Here is a 27,549-nt window from a genome sequence, read left to right as displayed (position 1 = left end):
AGATAACATGAAACATAGTAGCCTAGTTGGAAGGTATCAACTGCACATGTACTATCACAGCCCAACCAGTAATTCTTAGTTCTTAATTTTCCCATAGTAGTTAGAGTATTATCTCCAAATATGAAATAGAAACCAAATAGAATAGAAGGGGTTGCTCTTAAATTGATGGTTAATGAGAATGGGGCACAATGAATCATTCACAGTGACACAAGTAATACTAAGAATAAAAAAATCCTCTCATGACACTAGACAGGTTAATATTGAATCTAATAACTTCAGCTTCATTAGGTATAATAAATACTGTTTTTTTAACCTAAAATTCAAATTCTTTTTATCATTAAACTTAATGTACCTTCATAGTATATGATCTCTTGTTCACTGATTTCTCCAAAAAGAAACATTAGGAGAATGGAGAAAAGTTTCAGAGAGACAAGTCAAGATTTGACCTATGTAAAAAGTTTTTATTGAGTAATACTGTCTGTAATATTTCAAGCAGTGACCATGCCTAATATTTGCTCTAGGATTTGCTTCATCCATAGGCCATCCATGATACGGTTCAAAGTAAGGGGAATGACCAAATAAAAATCAGCAAGTAGCACCTGAGTGTGGAAACCATTCTGTCCAAACCATTCCACATGGTGGGATATCATTCCAGGAAGATAATAGAGCATCATGAGAGCCCTATATGAGAGCCACATGTGCAGAGAGCCTAAAGATCAATGCCTAGTTTCTGCCATACTAATTTCACATTTTCTTAGCAATAAGATAAATATTCTTTTAAAAGTTAGTGTTGCACATACTCAATAGGGATACAGAAATCTATCTTGCTTGCAGGAACATAGGAGGCAAATAGGATTATAAAAGAGAGATTATTTGAGGGAGGGATTGATGAGTAGCAAAACACTCTTAAAGAGGGATGGAGTAAAAGGAGAGAGAATAAACGGGGGGAAACATAGTTGGCAATAAGTGTCAAAAAATTTTTCAAAGCAAATTTCCCCAACAGAATATTATTGCTCTCTGGAAATGATGAGCAGCATGATCTCAGGAAAAAACAAAACAAAACAAAACAAAACTGGAAAGTCTTCCAAGAACAAACGGGAATATACTTCATACAAAGTAATAGCAAAATTCTAAGATGTCTAGGTGTAAATAACTTTGTTATTCTCAGTAATACAATCATACATAACTGCTCTGCAGGACTTATGCTGAAAAATGCTTTCCACAGCCAAACAAGGAAGTGATTGTTTGTGTCTGAATACAGAATGAAGCATTCTTTAATTCTCATTCTCTATCTCTTTATTTTTAATTTAATTTTTCTTAAGGATTTTTATTTTCATAAGAGTGGAAAATCTATGTTTTCTTTCACAACTTGACTTTCATGGAAATGTTTGGCATAACTTCACATGTGGTTTCTGAATTGTAGGTGGAAATAAGGGAGAGAACCTACAACTTAAAAATCTCAAAAAATAATGTAAAAAAATTGTTTTGAATTTAACTGGGGGAAAATATTAAATACATTAATTTAAAAAATTAAACAGTTAATAATTACAACAGAATTAAAGTGGTGGACCAGTAGAATGGATTATATTCATAATTCATTTTAGTATATGACCATAGAAATCTTGTAGATAATAAACCTGAGGTCACTTTTTGTTAGCATTGTTAGGCTTGGCTTCAGGAAACGCTAAGGATCTCTAGCTAAGTCTTCTCCCATCAAGCCCTCTGCTGTTCATTGGATGAGACTGTGAAGTAGAAGTTGTGGAGATGAAATTTCTGAGAGAATGAATGAGATGAAAGCTGAGGTGAGTGGCCAAGCCTTCTTCCTTCAAAAAGAATGCCAGGAAGGGGGCAGCTAGGTGGTGCAATGGAAAGAGCACCAGCCTTGAATTCAGGAGGACCCAAGTTCAAATCTGGTCTCAGACACTTAACACTTCCAGCTGTGTGACCCTGGGCAAGTCACTTAACCCCAGCCTCAGGGAAAAAAAAAAAAAAAAAGAATGCCAGGAGCCTGATGGTGAATTGAAAACTCCTCCCTGGAGGAAATGCTTATTGCGATAAATAGCAACAAGCACAAAAATGAGAGTCCACTAGACAGTCATGAGACTAGGTTTTTTTTTTTCCCTGGAAATGGGGGTGTTAGGGGAAAAGATGGGTATGACAAGGGCCATGAAAAGAATAGAGTGCAATTTATAAATAATAGAACTCTGAAGAACCTTGTAAAAGGCTAAACTACCAGGAGAATATTCCAGGTTAACCCAAACCTGAAGTAGAGAGCCTTTCATGTGATGGTTCAATGGCCCAAGATAGGTCTGTAAATAGTAATCTCTCCTTCCTTCTTGATATACCAGAGCAAGAAAGCAAAGTCATAGGAGTCCACATTCCGGGTGCTTTTCCTTCTCAAATAGGGGGTGTACATTTCCAGGACCTACTGAAGTAGTTGAGTCATACTCACCTCCCAATACTGGCTGCCTAAACTGAAGTCCTGCTCAACAAGCACAGCATGACAAGAAGAGTCCTCAGGAGGCTTGGTCTCCATCTGCCAGTCATCTTCAGCCTTGGCACTCTTGACATCCTCAGAAACAGTCACCAAGGAATCAGCTGATGTAGGATCCATTGTTCCCACTCAGAATATGTTGAACATCTCTATCAGGCCAGAGATGAGATATTCTCTCAGTTCTGGGCTGACAGCCTTGGCCCTTTGGGATAACACAGCTTCAGTCATTGCCAGCAGATGCTTGGCATCCTGTAGCAGATCCAGATTGGGTTGGTGGCTAGAGCCTACAGCTCTAGCCTGAGATTCTAAAGGATTTGCTTAAGCTGATAGGCACCTGTTCACTAATGGGATCTCTTTGTGCTGGGAAACTTGCCTGAATTCAGGACAGGAGAAAGTTGTAACTCCAACTCTCCAGGAGAGACATACTCTATAAAAGCTGTGCCCACACCTTATGCTGACAGGCTCAGAGAAGTAGCACCTGCAGGTGCTGCAGGTGAACTCACTCTGCAGTTCCTTCAGAAGTTTGGCAATAGCAGCCATTCTTCTCTCTCCAACTGTTTTTTGTCTTCAGCAACCACATGAAAGGACTTCTCTTTCACTGGGGACAGTGCTACTAAGCAAAAGGATGTTCTCCTTTCATTAGAGGTAGCTGCTCTATCTCCCCTCCCTTTCTGGGCCTCCCACAGAAGATGGGAATTCCCCTGACCTACAATCCTGCAGAACAACCTATTGATTCTTCCTAGTGGGGGCAACCTTGAGGGCCCTGAGTTCACACCTGTGGCTGTCTCCTTTAGATGGACAGGTTTCTCCAAAGTGACTGGCCTGCTGTGTCTTTAAGAAGGAATGTTATATACCAACAAGAAGATTATGTGATGATCAACTATGATGAACTTGGCTTTTTTCAACAATGAGGTGATTTAGGACAATTCCAATAGTCAGACATATTTACTCTATTATTAAAGCTTGTATTATCCTATGTAGAAGTAGGAGGAGAATGGAAAAAGGAAATGGGGAGTCGATATAAGGGAGAACAGAAGTAGAAGGGAAAAAAGAAAAGGAAGGGAGGATGTAAAAGGGGAGGGAAGATTAAGAGATATGGTGGTCAGGAACGAAACACTGCTGTGGAATAAAAGAGGGACAAGAAAGAGAAGAGTATAACTTAGGGAAAATAAGATAGTGGGAAATACAGAATTAAGAATGTTAACTGTGGAACACTGATACATTGTTGGTGGAATTATGAAAACATCCAGTCATTCTGGAGAGCAATTTGGAACTATGCTCAATAAGTTATCAAACTGTGCATACCCTTTGACCCAGTAGTGTTATTGGGCTTATATCCCAAAGAGATTTAAAAGAAGGGAAAGCGACCTGTATGTGCAAGAATGTTTGTGGCAGTGGCCAGAAACTGGAAACAGTGTAGATGCCCATCAAGTGGAGAATGGCTGAATAAATTGTGGTATATTAATATTATGGAATATTATTGCTCAGTAAGAAATGACCAGCAGGATGATTTCAAAAAGGCCTGGAGAGACTTGCATGAACTGATGCTGAGTGAAATGAGCAGGACCAGGAGATCATTATATATTTCAACAACAATACTATATGGTGATCAATTATGATAGACCTGGTCCTCTTAAACAAAGAGATGAAACAAATCAGTTCCAATAAAGCAGTAATGAATTGAACCAGCTACACCCAATGAAAGAACTCTGGGAAAGAACTATGAACCACCACATAGAATTCCCAATCCCTCTATCTTTGTCTGCCTGCATTTTTGATTTTCTTCACAGGCTAATGGTACACTATTTCAAAGTCTGATTCTTTTTTAACATCAAAATAACTGTTTGGACATGTATACTAATATTGTATTTAAAATAGACTTTAACATATTTAACATATATTGGTCAACCTGCCATCTGGGCGAGGGTGTGAAGAGAAGGAGGGGAAAAATTGCAACAAAAGATTTGGCAGTTGTCTATGCTGTAAAATTACCCATGCATATAACTTGTAAATAAAAAGCTATTATTAATTTTTTAAAAAAATTATAGTTTTTTTTAAAAATAAAAATTAAAGAATTTTAACTGTGAATGTGAATGGGACAAATTCTCCCATAAAAAGAAAGTGACTAGCAAAATAGATTCAAAGCCAGAATCCTACAATATGTTCTTTAACAGAAACACATTTAAAGCAGAGTGATGCATACAGAGTAAAAGTAAAAGGCTGAAACAAAATATGCTATGCTTCAGCTGAAGTAAATTTTTAAAAAGTAGGAGTATTGTTCTTGGTCCCAGATCAAATAAAAGCAAAAATAAATATAATTAAAAGAGATAAGGAAGGAAAATACATCTTGTGAAAGGATACAATTGATAATGTAATAATATCATTATTAACATATATGCATGAAGTGGTATAGCATCCAAAGGACCTAGTTAAGAGAAAGGAGAAGTGGAGATTTGTAAGAAGAATTAGCAAAACTATACTACTGGGAGATCTCAATCTTGTTCTCTCAGATGTAGATTAATCAAACCCAAAAATAAATAAGAAAAAATTTAAGTAGGTAAATAGATTGTTTAAAAAATTAGGTGTGATAGATCTTTGGAAAAAATTGAATGGAGACAGAAAGGAATATTCTTTGTTCTCAGTAGTATATGGAAGCTATACATATAATAAATGTAATAAATAAATGTTTCCTTCCCTTCATTGCCTTGCAGTTCTCCAGAGAAGAAAAAGGACTCTCTCTCATATTCTGTAGGGGAAAATGTAAGTACCAGGAAAAAGTTTCGCCTGATGTCAGTGGCAATTTAACTAAGGACGTTATTTATGACCTCAACTGGCCTGTTCTATTATTTAATTAATTTTAATTAGATTCAGCAACCACAGCAGCGTGGGAAAAATTCATTTGTTTTTAAGCCCTGGAAGAGGAAAGGAAGTCAGGGCAATTGAGAAGCTTTAAAATCTGATGAAGCTGGGGAAAGTGAGTTGGCCTTCAGGTTGTAGCTGATCTCAGCATATTATTGTAGCACACGAGGCAAAAGGATATTGAATGCATCAAAGTTATGATTTCAAACTGCCTGATGCTTCGATAGACAACTGGTCATCAGAAAAAGCCAATCCCAGCAGATGAATATTTCCAAAATGAGATGGCTTATTGTCATCTCAGGAAAGAATTTACAAACACATTTCTGAAGTAACGGTACCAGAAGTTGTAATATGTACTAGATTTGGAAGAGTAATTGTAACAGGATCATATATAAAAACAATATAACAGAGCTTATGTTAAGTCCAATCAACCTGAGGAAATCAAGTCAGACATCCATCACAGGTAATAGAGATAATGCATTTTATTTTATGTATAGAACCAGGGCTCAAGTAAATACAACACAGAGTCATCAAGGAACGAGCACTTTAATTTTGAGGAACACAATGTTTTAAATTTATAGCAGCATAGTCAGAATCTAGGGAGTGACAAGAATGGGTATTGAGATGTTGAGACTATCTTTTATTTTTCCAAATTAATTGTATCTAATAAAACAGAATAAGAAAAAAAAAGAATAGGAAACAAAATGAAACAAAACAAGAGAACATTGTCATGTGCCCAACAGAACATCAGGAAAGATTCAAAATAGATAACAACAAATTATCAGTCCAAGAAAGTATATACATTAGGAGAAGAACTTATATATTTTTTCTTTATTTCTTTCTGAATTGTTCATTTATTTTCTGCTGTGCACCTTATTTAATTTATTGTATTTCCCCCTCTAATCACCCCCAACACCAAGCAGGCACTGTAGAAATGTGCAACCTGAGATAATTAACCATCTCTTCTGTCTCTTCATTGATTAAAGGTCTACAGTCAGAACCAACAACAATATAAAAAAAAATTAAAAAAAAAAAACTAACACATACAATCGTCTAAGAATAAGGGAGGAAATTAAAAATCCAGAATCCTTTATTCTAAAGATTATGACCTCCCTTATGGTTGAGAGGTAACCTGATCAGAAAGTGATGAGGAAAACTTGGAACCAGTGAGAATTAAGATTCATAATAATGTTGTTGCTGAAAAAGCAAATGGAAAGCTCTTCAATATTTTTGCCAAGAAAACTCCAAATTGAGTCAGGAAAAGTCAGACACAATTTAAATTTGCAGATGGCCACAGCAACTGTGAAGTTCGGGTTAGCATCCTGGATGCCTTAGAATTAGCTGGAGTCAGGATAAGCAAAAGTTCTTGATCTTTATTCTTGGTTTTAGGGGGAGAAGTGAAGGGAATGGAAACAAGCTCTCCATGACCTCCCTTCTCCTCATCCACAATCAAAGTGCCCCTGGCTGGTCTTACTCCACCCCCTAATCCCTCCTACAATTATCTATATAGACCAAAAGATTGAGCCAGCACAGAATAGTGAGAAGGGCCATTTTCCAAGCTTATGCTAATAGAGTATTATCCACTTGGTAATTAGCCTTAACAATCTAAAGTTACTAGTCTGCATATTCATTATTTTAAGTTTAGCCCCTACATTCAAAGTGCAGGTAACCTATGGGCATCAACTCTGGCACTGACATGAATCACGCTCCTCCCCTCCCATATGATGGGTATACTTTGGTATTTTGACTATAGATGAAACCTATGATAAAATCATATTCAGGTAAAAGCAATGTTGAAGCCTTATTTCCATAATTCCAAATGAAGAAATAGGAATCATTGAATTCTCTAGTAAATGTTTGAGATGAAGGGGGAAAAGGATCAAGTTGAGAAAGAGAAATGATAGACTAGACGAATGACATGGAAACTCATGATTCAGAATAGAGTCCTTTTGTTTATGCCCAGGACTTAGCACAATTCTTGGCATATATTAAGTACTTAAATGTTTATGCTCATCTGTTACATCAGCAAGCAATTTTTGTCAACTTGATGTGATTCTAGAGCTCTTAATAAACACTACAAAGGAAGTAGTATTGTGTGATGGATTAAGCACTAAGCTTGGGATGAGAATGAAAAGAGAGTCACCATTATTGGAGGGTTTCAAGTGATAGGGAAATGATCACTTGACAAATATAATGTAGAGAGATTTCCAATTCAGGTACCTAGATCATAGGTATCAAATACACATGGCCATTATTAAACCCAGTCAATGATGAATCAGATCAAAATGAAATTGGAATTTCTTATAGAGTCTCCATATCTCCATAGGGATATTTACAAGTTATTGCTTAAATTTTTCAGGTGTCTTTTCAGGCTCTCTGCTGACCATGTAATAATTGGTAATTGAATCTACCATGAAGCAGGCACCCTTGGAGATGCTCTGATTACTAGTGTTATGGGTAGTAAGAATAGGTTCAGGGACAAGAGATCAGTCTTTATTAATCCACAGTTTAGACAGGTTCCAGGAATATATCTGCATGATCAAGTTCCATGTTATTGATTAAATATTAGAGGAAGTCAAAGTATAACAAAATCCAGATGATAAGTAGCAATAAAAGAGACAGGAGAAGTTGGCAGAGGAAACTCCAATGCCTAGGAAAGGGTTTTGAAAGTTTTAGGGGTAGCTTGATGAACCTCAGGGTAGTACAGTGCTTGGTCAATGCCATAGCCCAAAGTTTGTGCTTGTGAATGATGTATTTCAAGCCTTGAGGGCATCTACTGAGACAAGTTCAGTATGGATAGGTCTTGAATCAGTCCCCAAGGTGATTTACCTAGTCCTGGCCCAATGATTTCTATCTTATGAATGTACCTTGAGAAGGAAAAATTAGCGTCAGTCACTTTGAGTGGCTGAAATAGCAACATGAGCATGGGCAATGGCTTTTGACCTTTCTTTGCCTGCAATATAAGAGAGTCCCATCTAATGGCTTCTCTATTAACTAGTAGCCAAACTATTCCCCCTTCCTTGCTGTTCCTTAATTACTAAGAAAAATATTACTTCATTATATAGTTCTTCTGCAGAGTAGCTTAAACCTAGTTTCTAGGTTAAGAAAGTGAAGGCAACCACTGTACAATTCTTTTTCTAGGATTTGGACTATGGAAGGGAAGAAATTGATGATGGATCATTTGAGAATGGCCTTTTTTGAAACTATTTGACTCTAGCCTTGAGTCAAATAGTTTCAAAATTTGAACAAAATATGGTGAAAAGGAAAACTATAATTATTATTGCATTGCTATGATTTTAAAGTTCAAGTACTAAGAAAACATATCCCATTGCTCTATGGGAATGCTTGCCTACCTGTCAATTCACTTAGGCCAAAAATGGAAGCAGTGTACCATAGTGGAAAAAATCTTGGATCCAGTTCAAAAACAGAAAGACTGGGTTTGAATAACTGCCATTTTTTACCTGTGATTTTCAACACATAATCCAAATGTTCTGACTTATAGTATCCTCATCAGTAAAATGAAGTGTTTGGACTAGAGTGACCTATAATTTTTCTTTTTTTGGGTACTCTATAACTCCAAGTCTTCTTAATTGCATTCACCTCAGATATCCAGATTATTACCAAGTCTTGTTACTTCTATCTTCAAAATACCTGTTTCTCATGCATGCTCCCTTCTTAGCACAAATACAATTACTACACTGTTGTAAGCATTTACTACTTCATATTCAGACAATTGCAGTAATATTCTGTTTTGTCTCCCTGCCTTCAGACTTTTTTGTTGTCATTCATTTGTCAAATCCATCTTCTTAATGTACAACTTCGACTTCCCCAATCAAAAAAACTATAAGAGTTCCTTAATGCTTCTAAAATTAAATATCATATCTCTTCATCCTTCACCTTCTTCCCTCTGAGATTCCCTGTCAATTCATTCTCTCTATATAAACATGACTTGTTTGTGTAGTCCATAATTAATTGTATTAATTAATTGTATCCATTAGAATGTGAGCTTTTTGATGATCTTTTTTTGTTTTTATATCCCCAGCACTTAGATGTCTACCTGGTATATACTAAGTGATTAATAAATGCTTATTTACTGACTGCATTGAGTACTCTTGATAGATCTTGTCAAGGAAAACAATTGATGCTGAATTATTCCAAGAGCTTTTGGATGCTACCACTTTATTGATATATTTTATGTTTTTCATGACTAGAATTTCTCCCCCCTTCATCTACAAAGTTTCTATTCCATATAAAAAAAAATAAAGAGAGAAAATCAGCCAAACTTATCAACACATTGAAAATACCTGCAAAAATATTCACTATTTCACACCAATTGTCCTCCCACTTCTGTAAAGAAGTAGGATGGGAGTCTCTTCTCCTATTTCTTCTTTGGGTCCATGTTTGTTCATATGAAATTGGCAGCTGCATCTTAAAAATTCCTCCTTTAAGAGTAAGACTGAATGAAGAACAGATAAAAGAAACTGCTTTTGGGCTTCTGCCTGATGGAACTACTTTAACTGCTAATGCCATTAGTCGTTAAAGAGCAGAAGAGTCCAAAAACCAATATTCAAATCTGAAGAAATATGCAAAGTTTTGTGATATGATGGCAAGAAGAAGGATCAACAAGACAGCTAGGATAACAAGGCAAAGAATTTCTATGTAGGAGTAACAACTGCTACAGATAGTTTCTAACAGTGATGGAGTTGGATTTACTTCCAAAAAGTTCGGTTCTTCATTTTCTTCATAGACTAATGTCAGAGTACAACAGTCTTTTGTTTCTGGCCGAAGGGTATCCATTGAAATGAGCTAGGTTTGGGTTCTTCTTGTACAAGTCCCAAAAGTGATGGGTTTAGTAGTCCTGGGGCAATGATTTCTGTTGAACCAGTTGTACCTGTAGAGAGAAGAGTAATGTCAAAGTAACTGATTGAGCAACATGGTAATATGGACCCAGGCAGTTGCTGTTCATCCCAGAGTTTTTTTGACTGTTGCACTTTCCTGTCTTACCAAAGAGTTCTAGCTTAGTGACTTCCCTTTAATCTGCCATCTAAACTCTTTACTCCACCTCTACCATTTAATGTTCAACCACAGTTAGGGGATAATTTTTTTCCTTCAGTTTTTCTATGACTTAGCTCAAATAGATGTATAAGTGAGAAACACTGTGTGTTCCCCTTTCTAGGAATTGACAGTGAAAGGGAAGAAATCAAGCATGTGGTATCTTAGGAGAGGGTAGAGTCAATTGATCTTGATATTTGAACAAAATCATGTGGAAAACATCATTGGTAAAAGGAAAAAATATAGTTATTAATTTTTATAACATTAAGAAAATCTATCATATGGACCCATACTTAACACCATATAGCAAGGTAAGATCCAGGTGGGTCCAGGATTTAGGCATAAAGAATGAGATCATAAATAGATTAGACTTGTGGAGGAAGAAGGAATTTATGAACAAAGGAGAACTAGAGATCATTATTGATCACAAAATAGAGGATTTTGATTACATCAAATTAAAAAGCTTTTGTAGAAACAAAACTAATGCAAACAAGATTGGAAGGGAAGTAACAAATTGGGAAAATAGTTTTACAGTTAAAGGTTCTGATAAAGACCTCATTTCCAAAATATATACAGAACTGACTCTGAAACTGATTTTATAAGAAATCAAACCATTCTCCAATTGATATCAAACCATTCTCCAATTGATAAATGGTCAAAGGATATGAACAGAAAATTTTCAGATGAAATTGAAACTATTTCCACTCATATGAAAGAGTGTTCCAAATCACTACTGATCAGAGAAATGCAAATTAAGACAACTCTGAGATACCACTACACACCTGTCAGATTGGCTAACATGACAGGAACAAATAATGATGAATGTTGGAGGGGATGTGGGAAAACTGGGACACTGATGCATTGTTGGTGGAGTTGTGAAAGAATCCAAACATTCTGGAAAGCAACCTGGAATTATGCCCCCAAAGTTATCAAACTGTGCATACCCTTTGATCCAGCAGTGCTACTACTGGGCTCATATCCCAAAGAAATACTAAAGAAGGGAAAGGGACCTGTATGTGCCAAAATGTTTGTGGCAGCTCTTTTTGTAGTGACTAGAAACTGGAAAATGAATGGATGCCCATCAATTGGAGAATGGCTGGGTAAGTTATGGTATATGAATGCTATGGAATATTACTGCTCTGTAAGAAATGCCCAACAGGATAAATATAGAGAGCCTTGGAGAGACTTTCACATGAACTGATGCTGAGTGAAATGAGCAGAACCAGGAGACCACTATACACTTCTACAAAGATACTGCATGAAGATATATTCTGATTGAAGTGGATATCTTCAACATAAAGAAGATCTAATTCACTTCCAGTTGATCAATGATGGACAGAAACAGCTACACCCAGAGAAGGAACACTGGGAATTGAATGTAAATTTTTTGCACTATTGTCTTTCTACCCAGGTTACTTATACCTTTGGAATCCAATTCTTACCATGCAACAAGATATTTGGTTTTACACACATATATTGTATCTAGGTTATACTGTAACACATTAAATATGTATGGAATTGCCTGTTACCTAGGGGAGGGAGAAGAAGGAGGGAGAGAAAATTTTGGAAAAATGAATAAAAAGGATAATGTTGTAAAAAAAAAAATTACTCATGCATATGTACTGTCAAAAAAATTATAATTATAAAATTAAATAAATAAATATACTTTTCCACTGGGGAAAGAAAAAAAGAAAATCTATCACAACATATTCCTTATGATTTGCTTTTGTAACCTCTCCCTCTCTCCCAGCCCACTGGTATGGGACTGACTTTATTGGTGAAGGTGAATTATGTGTGTCAAAACTGTTTGAAGGTGGCAAGAAGAAAGAGCTTCAGATTGTTTTGTTTTATTTTTTGGGGGGGGAGTCTTTTTAAAAATCTTTAGAGTCACTTTAGGAACATCTGACTTCCAGCTTCAAGAGGGAATCCACTTCAAGCTGCTGAATAAAAAGACTCTTGGAAGATAAGGAAATAAATTCATAAAGCAACTGGGTGGTGCAGTGTGTCCATTCCATCTTAAGTTGGGAAGACCTGAGTTCAAATCCACCATGAGATACTTATTAGCTATGTGATGATGGGAAAACCACTTGACTCTCTTTGCCCTCAGTTTCTCATGTATAAAATAATCTAGAGAAGGAAATGACAAACCACTCCTGAACAACTATAGGTTTATTCATATCCCTATCCCCAGCTTGCTATACTAGAGATATTAGGGAAATTCTCATTGTGTGAGATCTAAGACTTTCTCTTGGTTGAGCTGAGTCACCTCACTGCCAATTGGAAAAGATTCTCTATGCTGTATTATTTGATTTCTAAATTCTCCTATGTATATCTTCGCTGATTTCTGTTTGAATACTAATTAGAATAAATGGATTTTCTTGAATAAGTGTCCATTCTGAAAAAGGCAGTTGATGTAAAAGAGTTCAAGCATTGGATATAAAGCTTGGGGTTCCTCTTCCCCTCTGTCCAAAAATAAAATAGCCACAAGAAGTTAAAGGAATCTCTGTATCCCCACACTTAAATATATTATAAGGATTAAAATGCCAGTGATTTACAGATGAGCAAATAGAAATTTAGAGAGGGTATGAAGCTTGACCAGGGTCAAAGAGTTATGACCATGGAGTCACAGGCATTGATGCAAACCCCTTATCCAAAGTTGATGAGCATCTCAGTAACTGGATGACAGAGAGATTGGAGCACTGAGGGAATTGTTCCTTGGGGCAGGCAGAGAAAAGACTCTGATAGAGATGAATTTAGCCTCATAGTCTCACCCTCTGTGGAGGTTGTTTAATCAAAAGTCTAAGTTATATCAGGCTCACAAGAAATCCATTCAAGTCCCTGAAGTTAAATTTCACTTATAAATCAGCTTATGGCTCACACCATATTTGCTGAACCCCTTTGGATTGTCGGGGGTGAAACCTGAAACTTGATTTTTGGGGTGACCTCTGAAACTCTCCTCTGACAGAGACCTATCCTTCAGGACCTTTAAGTGGTTTCATTAAGATTAGCCCAGAACAACTCCCTACTTAACTCCAACTTAAGTGGTCTCATTCAACTGGAAATCTAGGCCTGGGGGTAGTGACAACATTGAAGGAATCTCATTCAATAGAAGCCCCAGTCTCAGATTTCTTATAAAAAGACAATTTTAAACTCCAAATCTTTGCAGAAGTCTGAAGTAGGAATTATGCTTTGTCAAGGGACCTTACCTCTTGGCACAGCTGCCTACCAGGACTTTTGCCTGCTGTGAAGATATTCTCTTCTCAGTGATAACCTGTTGTTATTCCTCTGCCAGGACCTCTTGCTACTCAGAAGTCTATCTTCCTCACAAAACTAGATTCTCAGCCAGCAGCAAACTTCCCTTTTGCCAGTCAGACTTTTCAGGTTCATAAATTCTTTCAAGTTGGACCTGTGTCTCTGAACAAAGAGGAGATTCCCACAACTCTGCTTTGCCACTAACTACATCATGATCAGTCCACCATGGCACTCTGCCTCTGGCTGTCTTTGCCCTCTCTCTCCCCCATGCCCATGGTGCTCTCCCAACCCCTACCATGCCTTTCAAACTCCACTATGCCTTCTGGTGTCTTTCTCCTTTTTTATAGACTCACTAATTCTTTTAGGATGCTAAATGCCTACCAGTTAAGGGCATGCCCCAACCTCATGGGGTATTTCCTTTCTCCTGGCTACTTGTGAGTTCCACTAGGTTTCCATCATTCATTATTAAAACCTTTTCCTTGTTTTTTTTTGCTCTCTCAACTCTATTACATATTAACAATACTGGTATTTATGGGATCTTCATTTTGTGTGTAACTTCTTTGCCTAAATAAACCTACTTTTTGCCAAAGAGAATGTCTACTTCTTCAAATAACCTAACTCCAATATTTGGTGCTTTCTAAAATCACATCATCTGGTTCCTACAACCACATCATTTAGCTATATCAACCACATCAAAGTGACTCCAAGTCCCCTCAACAAGTCAACTCTCAATTTTTGCAGATCTGCAAGAAAAGGAATATTTCCCCAAATCAAACTTACCTTTTATATCTTGGTGGATTTCTCTGTAAGGAATATGGCTCCAGATGAACTCCAGCTTCTGAGCAGAGCTTTCTCAAACTGAGCTAGTACTTGCCTTTTATATTCCTTTTCTTTCCAAGATTCTTCACTTAAGAGGGAGTGAATTCATAAGGAGGTGTGAATTCCAAGTAAAATCCTTTTATTTCTCCTAACCAATCCCTACTCTTCAGTACTTAGTCCCTCATTTAATTAAATCAAATTAAGTCCTGCTTTTAAAGTGCTGATACAGTGGTTAACACCTAGTAGATGATAAATAAATGTTTACTCCCTCCCCTTTCTTACCTTTCTCCCACAAAAGGTAGCTGTCTTTTCCACACTGTAGGGGAAGATTTAATTTTAATGATGTAAACTGAAACCAGCTTATTCTCAGGAATTGCTCAAATGAGCTCATCCTGTTCTTATTGATTTGTCATTAAGTCAGTTTCCCAAACTGTCTTGTTAAATATAGAATGATGTGCAGCTAGAGATCATCTGGCTTTCTGTTAGAAATTTGAATTCATTCATCCCACCTAAAGCATCTGAGACTATCTTGATTAGCATCTTTTTAGAAAACCAAACTCCTTCCTGGTGTCTCCCTAAATCCTGCTTCATCCTCATTCCTCCACACCCTGAGACTTTCAAAATTCAATCTCCCCAATAGAGAGTTGTTTAGTAAGGCAAGACTTTGCCTTACTTAAATCATGGTTAATTAGGTCCATAATCTATTTCATTTAATCAATGACAAACCTTTTAAACCTATGATGCATGTCCATATCATGGTTGTTTCACGTTGGGAATTAAACCATTACACTATTTTATGATGTTCTTTCATGATTATGCTCTCCCAAATCTACCTCATATTTCTGCCCATATATCACTTCATCCCACCTATTGACTGAGTCCCACCTATTGACAGTGACTCATGAAGTAAAAGAAGTACTGACAACCTTGCCTAGCCTGGACTATTACCTATTCCCCCTCAGTTGGGTCAGACACTGCAGCAGGAATGGAAAAGGTCATCCTTAATGAGCTTAGAATAGAGGAGACAGGTCAGGACAGTTGGGAGCTTTAAGCTTAAATGCAGCACTTGCAGATGGCCAAGTGGCCTTCAGGTGTGTCTGATCAGAGTTTATTGTAACACCCAAGGCAAACGCAATTTGAATGCAGTCATATCATCACTCAAAATGTTTGTTGCTTTTATAGACAATTGTTCATCAGAAGAGCAAGTCAATCCTGATAGGTGTACATTTCCAAAAGGAGATTGCCTAGTGTTGTTGGGGATCCAGGCTTATGATGTGTGAGAATAGGTCCAAGTTTAATAAAAAAGAATTTACTCAATTCTCCAAAAAAAAAAAAAAGATAAAAGTTTATTTTGAATCGCTGAGAAAACTTTGTCTCTAAGTGGACAAAAGCTCTTAAAAAATGAAATTTAGAGTTCTTCTAGTAGTTTAAGCCAAAGTACATAGTTTTATGATCAGAGTTTAGGTCTTGGGGACATTTGAAACAATAGAGAAGTTTTGGGCTTGAATAGGCTTCAGTAAGGTTATAGAAAGTTTGATTGGTGGTAGTTCAAATCTATAGCATGCTTAAGTGGGGGTACTTAACATGAATTCAATTCTTTTGAAAGTTAAATAGTAGTACTTAGCTTTAGTTCAGCTCAATAGAAAATTTGGTTAGTGTCAGCTGAACTCTATGGAAAGATTAATTAGTGGTACTTAACAGAGGGGGGGTGGGGTTGGTTTCTAGGCCTGGATAGGATTAAGGAATCTAGTTTCAAGGATTTCTTCTAGAGGAGATTTCTAGGATTTCAAGGATCTCTTCTAGAGGAGAGATTTCCCTTATCAGGGTCACCTCAGAGATGAATTTATAATGATATTTTTAAAGGGATCAAAGCACATGCTGCTTCCCTTTCCTAGACTCTATTTGCCATGTACAAGGACTATCCTATGTTTTGATTTGTAATTGGATTTGCAAGCATTTTGGCCACCCCTTATTAAAGATGTCACATACAACTAGAAAAAGGGCAGGGGAAATAATGGGTTTAATTATTGAGTTAAATCCAATTTATTTGCTCACTTTCTTGATGTCACTGGTTCTCTTCAAAAAGGAAGGACAAACAACCTCTAAGAGCTGTAATTGACCTACTGAGAATTAAGCAACAGAACTAGCTGTGTTTAAGTATAATTTTCTTTCTAAAAATAAAATTTTAACATTAACCCATGGACTACTGCATGTGTTGAGGTACAATCCAAGGCTGGAGATGATGAGAGTTGAGTAAAGGGTACCTAGATGAAATTAGGGATAATTGAGGTCTAGTGGCAGGCACTGGATACAAGGAGTCAAATAGAGCTCTCCTGCAACCTTTTTGGGTTCAGCTCAAGGATACAGAGTTAAAGTGTGTGAGAGTCCCCTGTAAAGGGTGTAAAAAATTTACACACCCAAAAACCTAGATTAATAAAAGAAGTTTATTTTGGGGTTTGGAAGTAAGGTTAAAGGTAGAAAGATGCCAGGGCTAGGGCTGGGGCCAGGCAGACAGGAACCCTTGGCATAGCCGGCTCCTGCAAAGCGTGGGCTCCAGTTTCCCTCTTTTTATAATGGGGGACTTTTGGTAATCTTGAAAGGGGCCCATGGGTGAAGTCCCATATTGGCTTCTGGCTAATTTTGGCCAGACTTAGAATTTAAATAGAATTCAATGGGTTTTTAGATAAGGAGGAAGCTGTTTGTGGGGGTTGGGGAAACTTCAGTAGATTGGGGCTGGGACAGCCCAAGTTAGCTCAGATCCCATGGGGGCTGGGAATTAGAAAGGAATCTTAACCCACATCAGAGATAGATTAGTATTTGGACTTTCAGATTATGCTCCTGTGATTGTACATACTATGATATTAAAACATATGGTACCATTTATCTTGGTTGCCAATCTTCACCCATATCCTGTGAACTTAAAGGGAGATCATGCAATTGCTAAAGCACTCCCATTACATTCTTTTGGCGAGGTGAATTTTACTCAAATGATTGGTCAAGAAAACCCCATGTGTACTATTTATATAGAAAACAGGTCATTCTTAGGAATGATTGATACAGGGCCTGATATATCTGTTATAACAAAAATTGATTGGCCTCCTGAGTAGCTGCTTCAAATTCAAATAGTAGCAGGTAATGGAGTAGGCTTTATGGAAAGAGGCAAAAAAGACTCTTGGTGTCCTGAGAACAGTAATTGCAATAGTATTCAGAAAGTCTTTAAAAAACACAGCTCAGTTTCTAAGCTGACAATGCAATTAGAGAGAGTGGAGTTTTATACCTATCGAACTATAAAGATAGGCTCTGGAAAGTCCTGACCTCGTGGATTTTTCACTTCCACAGGTTGGCTTGATTGCCCACCCCCCTACTAGTATTTATAAAACAATGTTTCTTTATAGAATAATTGGGGAAACTGCTATCTCAATCACTAGTAGAGATAGACAGTGTACAATCTGTGACCCAGGAGGAGAAGTAACATCAGATTTCTTGATTCACACTCCTGAAACACAATTTAGTGTTAGTAATTCAAACTTTGATTTTAGGCAAAATAATTTAAGGATATTATGGTCCAAAGCTTTCATGGCTGAGTGTCCTTTGATCATAATCTGTATGAATGGCAGACCATTGAAAAGGTTGATAGGCACAGATGTAGATAGTACAGCTATTAGATGTGCCAACAGGTATAGTAGTAAAAGTCCAGAGCAAATACCTATGTGTCTGGCATAAAAGGATCTATACTAGTTAAAATTAGTGCTACCTCTTGGAAATGGAAATTTAAATATAAGACAGAAATTTTTATTTATTTTACAATTGAAACATCCTCCATTGATCAGTAGGGAAGAGACTTCTTAAAAAATGATAAAATTCAGATTCCATTAGACATAGGACAGAAAAGACTTAACCAAGGACAGTTACAAGCTTCTCTAGGTCCTTGGAATTCCCCTAAATTTGTTATAAAAAGGAAATTTGGAGAATGGGGAATGTTTATTGATTCGGGAAAAGTCAATGGACACATGGAGACAATGGAAGCTCTTTAGCTTGGGCTTCCATCTCCTCAATTGCTTGAGGAATGGTCTTTTAGGATTAAGAATTCTATCCCTCTAGGTAAGGAGGATATGAAGGAATTTATCTTTTGAATGCCCAGCATTAATTCAGCTGATCTTTATAAAGGATTTGAATGGACAGCCTTGCTACATGGCATAAAGAACTGTTCTACTTTGAGTGAAAGGCTTGTGGCTGCTGACCTTGCTCCTGTGAGAAAAGTATCTCCAAGAGTTAAAGGGGTACTACCTTTAAGAGGAAACACTGCTTTGACTCACAATACCACCTTAAAAAAGAAGCTCTAGAGGCTCTAAGAGAGATTGAATTGGCTTTATCTAATATGGCTGAAAAAAATAACTAAAAAAAGTATTGGAAATATCAAATTGTGTTAAAAAAAAAAAGGCACCCATAGCACTCCTTCATCATCAAGGAGACAGTGTGAAGTGGGTGAATCTCCCAGCACAATCAGATAAAAAATTTAAATTTTACCCAGTGCTTGTGGTTAGAATTTCAATAAAAGTCCTTGAGAATTAGTACAATTATCTGGGACAAGACCTGGTAAAATATATCTCTCTGATATCAATGCACAAATTCATGTGTGTTGTGAAACCATCCCAGAGTGGAAAAATTTATTGGCTACAGCACCGAGCCTTGCACGTGGGTATGTAAAAATAACATTTGACTCGGCTAATTCAGTAGATGTGGTACAAAGAATTGACACAGCTCAAACTTTTTTTGTTGTTGTTTTTAATACATATTATCGGCTCTTTAAAGAACTTCAAGAGCAAGTGACAGAACACTCAGGTAAATATTATATTTTACATGTCCATTTTCATAATGGACTTTCAGATCATATTTTTTATCATCAGGCTGACAGAGCATTATATGTGCAAATTGTGATAACTAAAGAGGAGTCTAGGAGCATAGCAAAAGGCTGTACAGCTTGCCTTTCAATCTCCTATGCTCCCTACAGGACAAAACCCTTATGATTTGAAATTTAATGTTTTAAGACCAATGGACATGACTCATTTTAAGAGGCAGAGCATCCATATGACTGTGGATATACATTCTCAATTCTTTATGGCTTCACTCCAATCTGGAGAAGCTATTAGGCATGTGATCAAACATTTTTCCATTGTAGGAATCTCACATGCATTTAAGACAGGTTATGGATTGGCTTATACATCTTCTGTCTGTGGGTCTTTTTGCATTGAATTTGACTTTGTCCATTCTATTGGCATTTCTTATAATCTTACTGGCCAAGTCATTCCTGGACAGTCTATTTAGATCACCAAGATGTTCCCGTTCAAACAAGAGAAGGGAATTTGGGGATATGCACAAGATGTGGCAATATATACATGTGATTGCTTGCAATTTTAAAATTATTTTGATTTTACATTTTAAAATTATTTTAGGTTTGCTTCTTTTAATTATTTTGGTTTTACATTTTAAAATTATTTTGCTTTTACATTTTAAAATTCTTTGGTTTTTACCTTAGCAATGCACTTCTGTCACACACAAAAAGTGCAGCTAACTGACAGACTGACTGACAAAAACAAGAACTTTCTTTCCACACTGATGCGGAAAGGCCTAGATAACACCTGGAAAGGCCAAGTTGGGTCAGGGTTTGGGGCCCTTGGTACATTCTTTTCATTCTAGATGCAGATCCAACAACAGAGGAGTGGATCCCCACCAGAGACATTTATGACCTGGGGATCCAAGTGAAAGACCAGACAACAGCCCAGAGAGAGCAGCCAGGTGTCAGCAACCCTTCAGATGCTGCTGGCAGCAATGTCCCCGTGATTCCAGAGACAGCAGGCACAGCTTCAATGTAGCAGCTGAAATAGACTGGCTTGGTTGCTGTGCAATATAAACAGACTGTTAAATGGACAATGGGCTTGTGTGCTTCTCCCATGGCTACTCACCATATGGTGTCCTGGGGAGAGGTTTTGCCCTATGTTTTCTATTTAAGGACTATGCCTCTAAATTAGTGGGTGAAAAACCAACATTCCCAACTGCCAATGTTACTGAGGCAATGTTACAGAACATGACTTCCTTTTTGTGTACCCTTATCTGTGTTTTGCACCTTTATCTGTGATTTCTTTCCAAAGATGTATTTAAGTGCAATAGAATTGTGACAAGTATCATGTATACAAGTGTTCTAGAATATGTGACAAGCTAGAATTGTGACAAGCTAGAACTGTGAACTAGAATTGTGACAATTGTACTAGAATTATGAGAATTGTGCAGAATTGTGACATTCTACCATGGAGACATCCTATCTCACTGACATCCTGCCTCTTTGGTATCTTATCTCATTGGGTATGATGCTATTGAGTGGGTTAAACATTGTGTTACCCATGTTTGGTTATGACAACAGTTGAGCCTAGTTCTCACTGTCATACCTTTGTTTATTGTTCTGTTGCATCCCACCTCCTTGAGCATGATACTTGGTGATCTCATTAATCAAGGGAACTATAGTTGATGCTAAGTAGCATGACTAGATAAGTGGTACCTGCTTTGAAAGAGAGGGGAATTATAAGGGTCTATTAGAGAGACTAGACTAGGGCAGTTAGGATATAACATAGGTCTATGGCCTAGAGGTCCCTGGATGTGATGAGTTATGAGTACATAGGGACTTTCTTTGCGGTTGGGACCCGGAGCTCGGCCATGGGGAGAGAGAGACTAAGAGAGTACAGGAGGTTATAGAGTGAGGTGTAAACAATGTGAATAAATTCTAAGTTTGGCTGCTAAAACTCTTGGGTGCTCTGTTGTGCTTAAACTATGTCCATATGAGATAGCAGGCAGAGGAGTTCTGAAGGCCTCAGGAAGAGGTAAGATTGATATTAATGTTTACCAGAGATTTCTCTGATGCCCTGGGAATTAGGAGAGACTGGCAATAGCTAATGAAATGATAGCATGTTGCACTTGTTCAAGCTGAATACCATCTGCTACTTGATTCAGAGATTCAGCACACTCTGGATGCTGTTGCCACCATCTTCAACTCTGGATATCACTAGGCAGGGCCAGCTCTATCTAAGCCTTTTACCAGCTTGAAGCAGCAGCAGGAGATGAGACTTTTGTGCTTTTGTCCCAAATAAATTTGAGTCCCAACTGCTACAGAGGGGATTGATGGGATGCAACATTTAGGGGACATGTAGCAATAACCCTAAGGCCACCTGACCCTGGGAATAATGCAGTTAAAAATGATATGTGTCTTCCCCTAACTTTTAGGGAGGATGAGGTGATAACCTTGATGTCCCCTGGCCTTGAGAATGCTGTGGTTCCACAAATATTGATAGCTGTTAGATAATAACCTGTTGGTCAGTGATAGCAAAGTTTCTAAGACAATAAACAGGTGTATGTTGCACCAGTCCTCAAATATACCAGTAAACCGTGAAATCAGCATATCAGCAGCATAAAGCACCTGGTGTCTCTAACCTCTTTCTGTAAATATATCGTCCTCTAGGTTCTTTGCTAAATTATTTTGGAATTTAGCAAATTGTAATTGGAGCTACAAGTATAAAAATCTTTCCCCTTGATTTGGAGATGGATCCAAACCTGTAATTTCTTTTGAGACACCTCATGACACTAGTCAGTAGCTTAATTTTTTGGCGTCCCCTTTAAACCTCAATAGTGTCTATATCATTCATTTCACTGTTATTCCCCTTTTCTAGTGTTATCTACATTTCTGAAAGGTACAGGGATTACATGTTTTGTGTTTGTAATTCAAGACAATATTTTAAGGCCTAATTGTGGATAGAAAGTCTATCTATATATATAAAGAGTAATTTACTGGCAAGTGTTGGAGGGAATTTTATGTGGAAGATTGAGCCATGATCTTCTTATTACAGTAGCATGCTGGTTATTAAAGAGCATCAGGTTGGGGTGGGGATGCAGCTGCAGGGCCATCATTAGGCCTTCATACCTCTGAGCTTCTAGCTCTCTTACTTCTTAATCTGTAGAACACTGGGGGGTGTTATACAGGATATGTGTGCACCAGGTAAGGATTGTGTTAGAGTGTACAGTCCCCCAAAGTTGGAGAAGAAAACAGTCTGTACCCAGTTTCAGCCACAATCTGCTCAATAGCAGCTGCTTAGGGTTTTCTGTTGGACCTATACTCCCCCTTGCTGGTGGTATGTACAGAAATCAATAGTCCTTCCTCACAGTTATGACTTGTCAAAGTTAATATGGAAATGAAGTATGGCATTTATAACATAAGGAGAGTATAGAGATATCTGAAGTGAAAGGCCAGCATAAATTCTACCAACCTCTAAGGACTTTTGGACAACTTTTCCACATTCCAATATATCACCCTTTGACTAGATCCAGTTTTGTAGGTGAGGAAAATTGTGGCTTAGAAAGTAAGTTATGTGAAGCAATTATAAAGGAAACATAGTATCTGAAAGTATGTTAGGCACTAGAGACCAACAGCAAAATAGAATCAATCTTTGTCCTTCAGAGGTTCACATTGTGTCAGGGGAAATGACACTAGTATCCAGAAATGTAATCTTCTGCCTAATCTCCTATACATTTGGGTAAATTATGACCCCAGAGGACAGTTGACTCTGTCTCCTTTTCAGGTCTGAGAGTTAACCCTAAGGAACCATGGCTTCACTACTACTAACATTCATGGGCTTAGATCATAGGGGTTATTCACTGATTATCAATTAGCCAGTGATACTTATCTTTGCCAAAGCTATACTTCATGAAGTAGTCTTTTAAGAAGGGGTTATATAAAACTTTTTTCCTAATGAAGAGTACTGTGAATTCACTGGGGCCCCTGGGCATAATAGGTTGAAACTCTTAGAAACCAGAGGATAATTCATGGTTTTATGGGCCCTTTCTCCCTCTGTGTACTGCTCATGAATTTCCTCTTGGATAGGCCTCTCTGCTGGGCTTAGTGATCTGCTTTTTTGTCTTATCCTCAGCTGCCATTTTGAGTAAGAATCATTTCTTATCTTGGCTTTCAGCTTCTAGTATAGGCAATGCCAAGAGCTTCTGGTGCTCTAGAGACCAGCTACTAATGGGGAATGGAAGCCAAGGCACATTCTAATCAAGGTAGAATAGGGGTAGTGTAAAGGAGGAAGGAAGAAGGCTATTTCTTTGACCTTCACTAAATTGACCAGAAGCTCCTATATACAGTCATAATATAGATAGATACAGAAAATAGACTTAAATTACAAGTTGGATGGAGGGGTAGATGAAAAAGGAGGAAGGTATAAAGAGGAATATATGCCATATCAGGGTGAGGTCAAAGGTTAGTAATCAGGGAAAGGTGACTCTGGTTTGTGAAAGGGAAGAATGGGAGAAGGGAGTAAGTGAATCAGAGGAAAAGAAAGGAGGCCTGGTTTCAGGGGTGGGAGAGTATTCCACTGCTGTTTGCTATAAAGGATTAGAGAGGTGGTCTGAAAGATGAGGGCTTTTTTGCAGTTAAATCACTTTTCATTCACCTACTTACCTTCTTTCCACCTCAACCAAAAATGAAATGATCAGGAAGAATTTAATGTCCTCAGTCCTCTTCTCATTTATTGTCAGATTATCCACCAATCAGGGTTGCTTTTCTCTCCTAAGGAGTTTTTCTTGGTAGAACTTTTTTTTCCTCACTCCAACTCTTCATCATCCCATTTGGGCTTTTAATGGCAAAGATACTGTAGTGGTTTGCCATTTCCTTTCCAGTTCATTTTATAAGTGAAAAACTGAGGCAAAAAAGGTGAAGGACTTGCTTGAGTTCTAATTCTGCTTCAGATATTTATTCCCTCTTCTGTTCATCACTCTAGAAGTTGTGCTTGATGTGATGGTTAATCTATAAAACTTTGAAACTTTCCTGTCTCAGGGGCTGGTGCTGATCAGGACACTTTGACTCCTTCTCAGTAAATGTTAGTTTAGCAGTCCAGAAATCATAAAAAGCAAACTGTGGGTTTGGATTAGCTTTCTCATATATTACAATAATTAAAATGTGTCTGATTGGGGAATCATTAGGTCAAAATCTTCCTTTGCTTTGCCTAAGTACTTTTATTGTGGATGTTTAATAATTTTTCAGTCATGGCCAAGTTTCCCTCACCCAATGTGGGGTTTTCTTGGTAGCAATACTGGAGTGGCTTGCAATTTACATCTCCAGTTAATTTTTGATATGAGAAAACATGAGTCAAATAGGGTTAAATGACTTACTTAAGGTCAACAGCTTGTAAGTGTCTGGGACCAGATTTGAATTTAGGAAGACTGGCTAGATATTCTATCCACTCTGCCAATTTGTTGTTCAGTACTTTCCACTTAGTAAAATACTGATACTTACTAAGCACTTTGCATTCAGTAAATAATTAGAAGACTGCTATGATCAACTGATAGAGGGAGCAACCTGCCAACTCACTGTTTCTTGGGGGGTGAACACTGATTCACTCTGAAATAGTTGAGGTAAATGTAAGTAAGTGAGAAGCTGGGCTAGATACTTAACTAACCCCTGAAGTGTGGTTCTGAGTGATTCACACCTTCTTCAGTGAATGCAAAATGGGTGGAGATGTCTTGGAAAGAATTATAAAAGCCCAGTGGTGGCTCAGGTTGAAACATTCCTGCTCAGGGACAAGAGCATAGCTGGGACTGTGGTGCTAGCTGCAACACCTTGTTGGATATCAAAGGTAGGTTTCCTCTTGGGGAAATATCTCCTTTTCTTGCAGATCCGGGAAAGAGCTGGTCTATTGAGAGGACTTAGAATCACTAGAGGTATGGGGTTTGCACCAGAGCCTCTGACCTGGTCATAACTCATGAACCTGGTCAACTTTCTTGCTCTGCCTAAATTTCAATATTTTCTTTTATAAAATATAGGTTTTTGAAGATTTTAGATAACTTAATTCCGGTAGAATGTCTGGATCAAATGGCATAGTACTTGAAGGTTTCCAATAGTTCTTGAGGTTGGCCTGATGTTCAAGTTAGATCAAAATAACTCAGAAGAGTAGGAATGTCTTGATTCTCATTCAGTGATATATTGTTGTGAACTGTCTTGGCTTGAATTGAGTGTAGTTGAATTCTGTTTTTTTTTTTTTTTTCCTGAGCCAGTTTGTAAAAGCAGTGGAATGATGAAGCACCAATGAGCTTTCCTTTTCAGGATTTACCTATAGATTCTGTAGGCAATTACTTAGTAATAAACAGTTCTTAAGCATTTACTGTATACTAGACGGTGAATAAAGTGCTAGGCATATAAAGTTTCCAAGTAACTTCAGATGCTGTGTCATTATTAGAGAGAGGGAAAGAAGGAGCCTAGGTTTTGTAGCAAGATTTGAGTTCTTTGCCAATCACAATCCTAAAGACTGACAGAACAACACTTAAGAAAGAAAAGCCATTTATCCAGAATACTACTGAAATAGAAATCACAGAAAGAAGACTTAGGAGGACACAGACACTAGCTAATACAGAGTAGAGCATCTCTTCCCATTGGGAGTGACATAACATACATCAATGAGAGAGAGAGAGAAGCTTAGATATCTTTGAAGAGGTAATTCCCCAAATTCTGTGGTACAAGCTGTCTGGGAATGATAGTTATTCCCAACTATTCTGTGACCCCATTTGTCATTTTCACAAGAAAGATACTGGAGAATTTTTTTTTCATTTCCTTCTCCAGATCATTTTACAAATGAGAAAACTGAGGTAAAAAAATATTTTAAATGAATTTCCCAGGGTCCCACAGAAACTAAATATCAGAAGCTGGATTTGCACTTGGGTCTCTCAGACTCTAGGTGTCCTCTCTATCCACTGAGCCACCTGGATATCCAATCTGTTCTTCTCCTTATCTTCCTAGAATCTTTTCCTTTTCCTTTGTCACTTGAGTATCATTGGCCTAATCCATCTTTTATATTGAAGATGGAAGTCAGAAGTTCCTGAAAGTTCTGAAAGCTTCAGAAAGGACTCTTAAGAAACTCTAAATCTATCTTCTTGTAAATCTCAATCAACCTCCTCACACAGGGAAGCTCCTTAATCTTCATCAATAAAGAAAGTTGTTCCAAGATCAAAACACAAGGAAAAGGTTATGAAACTCTATCTTAATGCTTTAAAAATTAATATTCTTTTCTTTCATTTTCTTTTACAAAGGTATTTTCCTTCTAATTTCCTTTTAATTTTGACACTACTTCACTGTACCCTGTCCTCAGATGACTCATCCATGATTTCTTATGATTCATGGTCCAGCCCTTTACAAAAAAAATATGTACTGCTTGCCTTTTCTTTGTTACCTGTAAAGTATGTTTGAACTAATCCACAAAACAAACCAGATGAAAAAAAGTGATCTCCCTCTCAGTAACTGATCATCAAAGAATTCAGATAGGGTAAAGAGTCAGACTTCCTGATGAAGGGGAAGTAATGCTAGATACTTCATAAGATAGGAAAATTAAGTTCAATAGCCAAAAACAGCTGTGGAGTGAGCAGGAGATTGCCTGAGCCCATACTGCTTTTGTAGCCAATCAAAATGACTTTGATATGAATCCTTCTTTCTGCAGGTGCAAGTAGTGACACAGAAATCACTTCCCCAGGACCAGCCTCGTACAAGAAAAGTCCAACCTAGCTCATTTCAATGGATACTCTTCAGTCACAAACAGAAAACTCAATGGAGCTGATACTGATATATGAAGAAAATGAAATAGTGAAACCTTCTGTGATAGTGAATGTACCCCCATCACTCCCAAAATCCCAGTGCAAGTATCCCTACTGCACACTTGTCATTGAAATTATCTTGTTTCTATTGTTGTCAATCATTATCATTGTGCTATGGCAATGTGTCCTGGTACCTTCCAGAAGGTCAACACCAAAACCTTGAAATCATGCATGTATGGCCAGACTTTGTATAAATTAGTTACTGATGGGGATTGGTTTCTGCATGCTGCTCCTGCTCTTAATCACTAATGGCAACAACACTTGGAGCAACTCTAATCACTCAATATACTGCCATGTTTCCTGACTGCTGCAAAATACATGAAATTCCATCTTTCAGTACCAATCCTTCTCCATGACCAACTCACATTTGAGCCAAGGTCCTGAAAAGCTTTGCC

General features: G+C 37.5%; 1 long non-coding RNA gene across 1 annotated transcript; it reads right to left on the bottom strand.

Annotated features, from left to right (window-relative positions):
* Positions 1-9,515: 9,515 nt before the first annotated feature.
* LOC141559841 (uncharacterized) lies at positions 9,516-15,495 on the bottom strand. The gene is made up of 4 exons (XR_012487583.1): positions 15,425-15,495; positions 14,759-14,792; positions 14,438-14,564; positions 9,516-10,244 (listed from the first exon to the last, which is right to left on the bottom strand). It is a non-coding gene; the product is annotated as an uncharacterized LOC141559841 (long non-coding RNA).
* Between the last annotated feature and the right edge of the window lie 12,054 nt (positions 15,496-27,549).

This window comes from Sminthopsis crassicaudata, chromosome 3 (assembly GCF_048593235.1).
Source record: "Sminthopsis crassicaudata isolate SCR6 chromosome 3, ASM4859323v1, whole genome shotgun sequence".
NCBI classification, from domain to species: Eukaryota; Metazoa; Chordata; class Mammalia; order Dasyuromorphia; family Dasyuridae; genus Sminthopsis; species Sminthopsis crassicaudata.
This window is presented reverse-complemented; position numbering and strand designations above follow the sequence as displayed.